This window comes from Capricornis sumatraensis, chromosome 3 (assembly GCF_032405125.1).
Source record: "Capricornis sumatraensis isolate serow.1 chromosome 3, serow.2, whole genome shotgun sequence".
Taxonomy (NCBI): Eukaryota; Metazoa; Chordata; class Mammalia; order Artiodactyla; family Bovidae; genus Capricornis; species Capricornis sumatraensis.
The window spans coordinates 68,756,233-68,763,045 of NC_091071.1; positions in this window are offsets into that span (position 1 = coordinate 68,756,233).

Below are 6,813 nucleotides of genomic sequence, written 5' to 3' on the forward strand. Positions count from 1 at the left end.
GATTGGAGCTACTGAGGAAAGCATGAAACTATAAGCTCCATATGGTGGAACAGAAAGATCGATCTCTCTCATGACACCATGGAGCCGCCATATCAGTAGCAGCCCGGCCTACTTCTAAGTATTTTATTTTATTTTTTATTTACATGGGAGAAAAATTAACTATCTTATTTAAGCCATTACTGTTTAGGATATTTCTGCATAAGCAGCTGAACTCAGTATTAACTGATACAAGGATAAGATTAGCAACTACCTCACCCCGTGTCTGTGAGAACTAAATGAGAGAACGTGCATAAAATTCTTAGCACAATTCCAAGCATGCAGTAAGTCTCAATAATTGTTTGTTATTATTATTCAGTGATTGAGAGAGGCAGAGCTTAGAATGATAGCTCAGAGCTAACTTGAAAAGGATCTCAGGCACCAAACAGGCCCCAAAATTTAAAAATGGGATGACTGAGACCCAGAGAGGCAGAGGCCGTTGAACAGAACACCCAGCCTGAAAGAGGCAGCCCAAGCTTCCTCACGTCCACGTGCCGCAAAGCCTTTCTCAAAGCCGAGGAGTGGCTGAGAGAGGATGAATCAAGTCACAAGGTGACCCCTAAATAATAGGAAACACAAATGTCCCGAGGGGAGCTAAACATTTAATTCTGAGGCTTTCATTCAAGCAAAATCACTCTACATGTGATTATTTACTTAACTACCAGGAAACGGGGGGTGGGGGAGGAGAGGAGGAATAAGGAGGTCAGGTTTGGCTTCACAATGGACTGTGCAGTGTTTGTGTCTGGAAGCCTGCCAGGTCCATCCACTGCTGCTGTGGACGGAGGCCTGGGATACTGGTCATGAAGGAAGTGGGCTTCTCTGATATCTCTTCCTCGGCTGGCCCCTGCCCTGGATCCAGGAAGAAATACTCCCTAGGTGTTCTAAAGAGTCCCCTCCTGGGTTGTCTGATGCCAGAGGCCTATGACTGCTCACTCACTCATCTTCCCAACTCTGACCCACAGAATCCCTTAAACTCAACAAGGCAGCCTTGGTCTGTTTGATGCTCCTCAGAGACAGGACTCAGTCTGGTTGCCTTGGGTCTGTAGCAAGACCACAGAGGATGGCGTGGCCTTGATGACTTGAGAGCCCCCTGCCCCTAATCTGCTCAGAATAGCAATCTCCATCCAAACAGTCGCACATGCCACTAAAATGCTGGCTCCAGCCGCTGAAGCAAGCTCCACAATAAGGTACCCAGAAAGCCTCTTTGGCAGGAATGATAAATGGCTGTTTTTCGTGTGCCACCTGCTTACTTAGTACCAGTTTCCTGGAGAGCTGTGTTGAGAAGGATTCTGAAGCTCAGCAGTAAGAAATTCTGCAGTGTACTAGCATTGCCATGGGCCTGGCAAGAGATAAAATCATGGGTTCCGACATTTGCCATCCTCAGCCTAGATTTCAGATGAGCAAGAGGTGTGTTAGACCATCAACCTCAAACTAGTTCACCACAGATCTGTGTCTTAGAGGAACTGTGGAGCGCCAGCCTGCAGCTCGTAAACACATCCCAACTCCCTTCTAACAGACACAGCTTACATAAAGAATCATTTCAAGTTGCCCTCATGTTTGCCATTTTTGCCTTTGAAAGCACTTACTCAGCAGAATTCACTGAACGGTATACGGTTGGGTGTTTACTCTGAACAACTAAAGCATAAGTAAAATACAGAATATCACTCTGGGCGCACGTTCTCTTCTCTGGAAATCCCCAATCTCCGTTTTCAGGGATGGGCCCCTGGCAGGTGCTCAGCCACATCATCTTGTCCACAGCAAGAGTCAGGGAGCAGGGAAACCACAAGGGGCTGCAGTTCCCTGGGGATGGTCAAAACAGAGCTATTACCACAGCGGAGTCCGAAGAGATGAAAGGCAAGAGGGGCTGCTAGAACTTGGAAGCAGAGAGTCATGCTGAGAAGGTAAACTTAAGATAACCTGTGATTGCCGGCCAAGAGACTGGCCAACCCAAGGCATTTCCCAAGTTAGGAGCCTGGGGAAGAAGCATACTGATGTCATTCTCCTTTCTTCCTCTGATTTCCTGGCAGGATATACCATGGGCCAAACCCAACTGGAAATCAAGAGAACAGGAACGCATTGATACAGTCCCTAAAGCCCATCATAGTTCACAGAAGCAGAGAACAGAGTGGGAAGGGTAGAAAGCCGACTGGAGAGGCAAATGGGAACGACCTAGCACAGGCCTAGGACTCCTGCCCTGGCCCCCCTTCCCCCTGAGATCTGGGAAATCAGTGATTTCTGGGACTTGCTGAATTTTTCCAGTTTCCTCTCAGTGTAGCATTTTTTCTGCTTAAGCTAGCTAGACTTGGTTTCTGCCATTTGTCACCCAAAGAATCTTACTTATCATGCCCAGCCTGTGTGAGAACGACCATGTGTAGACAGTCAAACCCCAGTGAATTCCACTAGTGCTCAGCCATACCAGAGCAGCCCCAGCTCACACTCAGAGCTGTCTCTTCATGCCAGCCACCAGCATTTGGGGATTGACTGATCTGGTATTTCCTAAATAATAATCTGTTGAAAAAAGTGATTGTTCATAGTTAGTTATCAATAAGAAAATGATAAAGCTGAGTGCATCCCCCAAAACTTAAGTGTGTTATAATGAATTACATATATAATAATGTATATTCTATCCTAAGTTTAGATACTGAGTATTACTTGATTTACAATTCCAAGGATTTTTCCCTTGGGAGAGGGGACGATTGAATCCATCCTGTCTAGCACCCACAGAACTTTGACCAAGATACTTAACGTGAATTTTTAAAAATAGTCTGCAAGTAGGAAATAATATGAGAAAGGAAGAAAATTTGCACTAATTACTCAAAAAACAAAAAAAAAGAAAAGAAAAAACAGTCAACTTTGTATGAATAAAATTTACTCTGCAAGTGATTTTCAACAAGAACTTTGTTTAGGCACTGTTGTGGGCTTGTGCATTTCAAAAAAAATTCATATGGTAAAATGAAAATTCGTATGTTGAATTACAAATCCCTTAGAATATGACCTTATTTGAAAATAAGGTATTTAAGGAAGCAAGTTAAAATAAGGTCATTAGGGTGGGCCCAAAGCCCATATGGCTGAAGTTCTTATGAGGAAAGGAAATCGGGATAAAGACACACACAGAAGGAAGACCGTTTGCAAACACAGAGAGAAGATGGTCATCTCCAAGCCAAGGAGAGAGGCGGGGAATAGATCCTGCCCTCAAGGCCCTTAGAAGATATCTAAATTTGATCTTGGACTTCTAGCCTCTAGAACTGTGAGGAAATAGATTTCTATTGTGTAAGCCAACCAGTCTGTGGTATTTTGTTATGGCACCCTGACAAACAAATACAAGCACCATAACAACAATGTCAGCAAACACTTGCACAGGGGTTGTTAAACGCCAGGCACTGCTTTCAGCATGACACACGTTGACTCATTCAATCTTCACAACTTCTGGAGGTAAGCATCATGTTTATCATTTCTATGTTTTGGACGAGGAAACTGAGGCATGGAGAGGTTCAGTAACTTGTCTAATGTCACACATGAAACAAATAGGAGAATCTGGATGACAAAACTCACTCTAAATTCAAACTCTATACCCTACTGCCTCTTGGGTGCAGAACTTCAAGATTCCCTCTCCTACCCCAACTCCTAAGCTGCTACTAGCTAGACCGCATGAAAAGTCAGATCATACAGGTGCATCCATACTCAAGTACTCAAGCCCCTTTGATGGGGACTTCCCTGCTGGTCCAGTGGCCAGGACTCCACACTCCTAATGCAGGGGGCCCCGGTTCAAACCTGGTCCCTGGGAACCTTGCTCCCTGGTCAGGGAACAAGATCTCACATGCTGCAACTAAGAGTTTGCACGCCACAACTAAGAGTCTGAATGCTGCAACTAAAAAGATGCCATGTTCTGCAACTAAAGATCCTGCAATTAAGATCCAGTGCAACCAAGTAAAAAAAAAGTTTATATTTTTAATTTTAAGCCCCTATGATGAATCTGATACCCTCAGAGACATTGAAACCACACTGTCATGGATTAAATTTTGAGTTCCCCCAAATTCATATGTTGAAATTCTAAGCCCCATGTGAGGGTATTATGAGGTGGGGCCTTGAGAGATGAAGCCTTCATGAATGGGCTTATACCATTATAAGAAGAAACACAAGAGAGATGATTTTTCTCTTGGCCATGTGAAGATATAACAAGAAGATGCTCCTCTGCAAACCAAGAAGAGTGTCCTCACGGATACTGGATCTCCTACCACCTTATTCTCGGACTTCCCAGCCTACAGAGAAATAAATGTTTGCGGTTTAAGCCACCAGTTTACGATACTCTGTTATAGCAGCCCAAACTGAGACACAGTCTTAAAAATTACTGGGGATAAGACATGGGAGACTGAACCAATCTTATCCCACAACCAAGGCATGCAGTTCAGTTCAACATAATCTGATGGGGTGATATAGTATGCTTTCCCAGGTGCTTATGGATCATGCTGGAACCTTGCCCATTAAGTCCTGTCGGATCTACTTACTTATCCAGGGATGCTCCCAGGACAATTAAAGGCATGCAGCTTAGGCACTGCCTTTGAAACCCCTTTCCTGCTGCTTGCCAGTGTCAACAGCCACCATCACCACCACCAGCACCGCTTGGCATAACCTCCAAAGGGGGTGGATGAAGCCAAAATAGTATCTGCTTCAGAGAGTTGTTGTGAGAATTTGATTTAATTTTAGCAGATAGTGAGCTCTCAGTAAATGTTGGTCCTTTTTCCCATTGCAACCGCTTCGTATAGGCTTGTGAAGGCTAAAGGTGGAACTGTTGGCTATAAATGTGTGCTGTGTTTACATTTTAACTCATTTTATTAAACTGAACCTCCTCTGACTGTCGCAGGGTTAGTGACTTGTGTGCAGGCAGATGTGAAAGATATGGACTGTGCCCAGCCTGCATGGTCAGCATGTGGTTGTGAGTACTATGCTTGCTGCTGGAACTCCTTCATCTCAGTAGTTGCCTGGAAGGTAAGGGGGCTCATGACATATGAAAGCAGGGAAGAGGCATTATCTGTCCAGAATCAGCATTCTGAAAGGATGGCCCTGTTCATCCCAGTCCTGTTTTGGCCAGACTCTCCTGTCCATCAAAAGTGCTAATATCCAGCTGCTGTAAAATACAGGAGTGCACCGTGCCAGTCCAGAACATGCTTCAGAATCCTGGTTTTCCCCTTTGCACAAAACAGTTCGGACAAAACAAAGCTGGGATGAGCAAAGTCATGAGCTCCTATACCCTACTGGCCAAAGAATGGGAGACAAAGGCAAAACAAAGACTGGCTATCCAAAGCTTTGCAGATTGTGGGAAGTGGTGTTGCCAAGGTGATGATTTAGCGCTAGACAGGAGGAGCTGGTGTTAACAAGGACAGGAGACCCAAGCCACATTTCCTGAAAGGGAAGAGAGCAACTCAGAGGGAATTTACCACCAATTGGTAGGATTTCCATGTTTTGTCTAAAATATGTATTTCTCGCCTGCCTTATGTTGGAAAATTTTGTTCAGAACTCTGAACTCTGAACACAGCAGACTTATCACATCCTGACTGTCAGAGATAATTTAAAATCAGATGCAAGGGAAGGAAGGGACATTAAAAGTCATGGTTGTTGTCCAATCCAAGCCTGATAAAAAGCATTTGATAACAGTCTATTTATAGAGACATATGGGATGGCCATCAGCAGCAGAGAGCCCAGGCACTGGGCTCCAGCTCCAATGCCGGATTTTGCAAGAGACACTCACTAGTTAGGGAAATCATTTAACCTCCTGGTACTCCGATTAGATCACCAATGAAAATGAGTAAGACCCGTACAATTTCAGATTGGAGAGAAAAAGGCAGGAAAAGCCTGACTCCTCACATTTAGTTTGGAATATTAACTATTCCTTTTCTTTTTTACAACCAGAGCACATTGTCAGGGGACAACAGATCAACATGTTTGTTTATTTCTGCTTAACTCATTGACTTGCCTACCAAGGACCATTAAGTGTTCTAATTTCTAAGCCAATTCTGTATTTGAATAAGAATGTGTTTTTTTCTAAGAGAAAGTCCACTCCAGGCAGATCTATATTCAACTCAAAACTCACCTCTGCACCCTTCAAGTCATTTACTCAATTCCCTTATTTTATAAACAGTGGAAGTTATTTATTAGCAAGTGAGAAAAGTCACAGAATAAAACCAGGGGACTGTGCCCACTATTAAGCCATGAACAGTTAAGTTCTTTAGAAACTAGGAAGGGAATAAAGGCAGAGCCTGAGGGCACAGCCAAGGAGCATGGTTATTTCTCTGATATAAAACTGGGATCTAAGTGTTTTCTGTTTGTTACAAACACAGCACAGAATTTCACGAGCTAAATGAACAGACGTCACCAACAGCAATATCTTTTGCATGACATATTACTGGTTGACCAAATGCTTTGCTTTTATCTATATTCCTTCATTTGATTCTCACACCCCTTTGAAAAGTCAACAGATAAGGTATGGACTATTATCTCTATTTTATGGAAGGGACAACAGATGCCCATAGAGTATCCAAGGCAGTTTGGTAAACAGGAATGATGTAACCTCTGAGGTTTTAACAGCCACCAAACAATAGAGCCAGGATCTAAATCTAGAGCCTCAGATTGCTAACCCTGTCCCATAAAACCTTAAGACATCACGACCACCATCCCCAACTTCCAAAATAAAGCTTTCTCTTCAAACATACAGGCCCTACAAGTAGTCATGACATCCACTTAAAAGCAGACTCCTTTCTCTGTGGAATTTCATTCAGCATT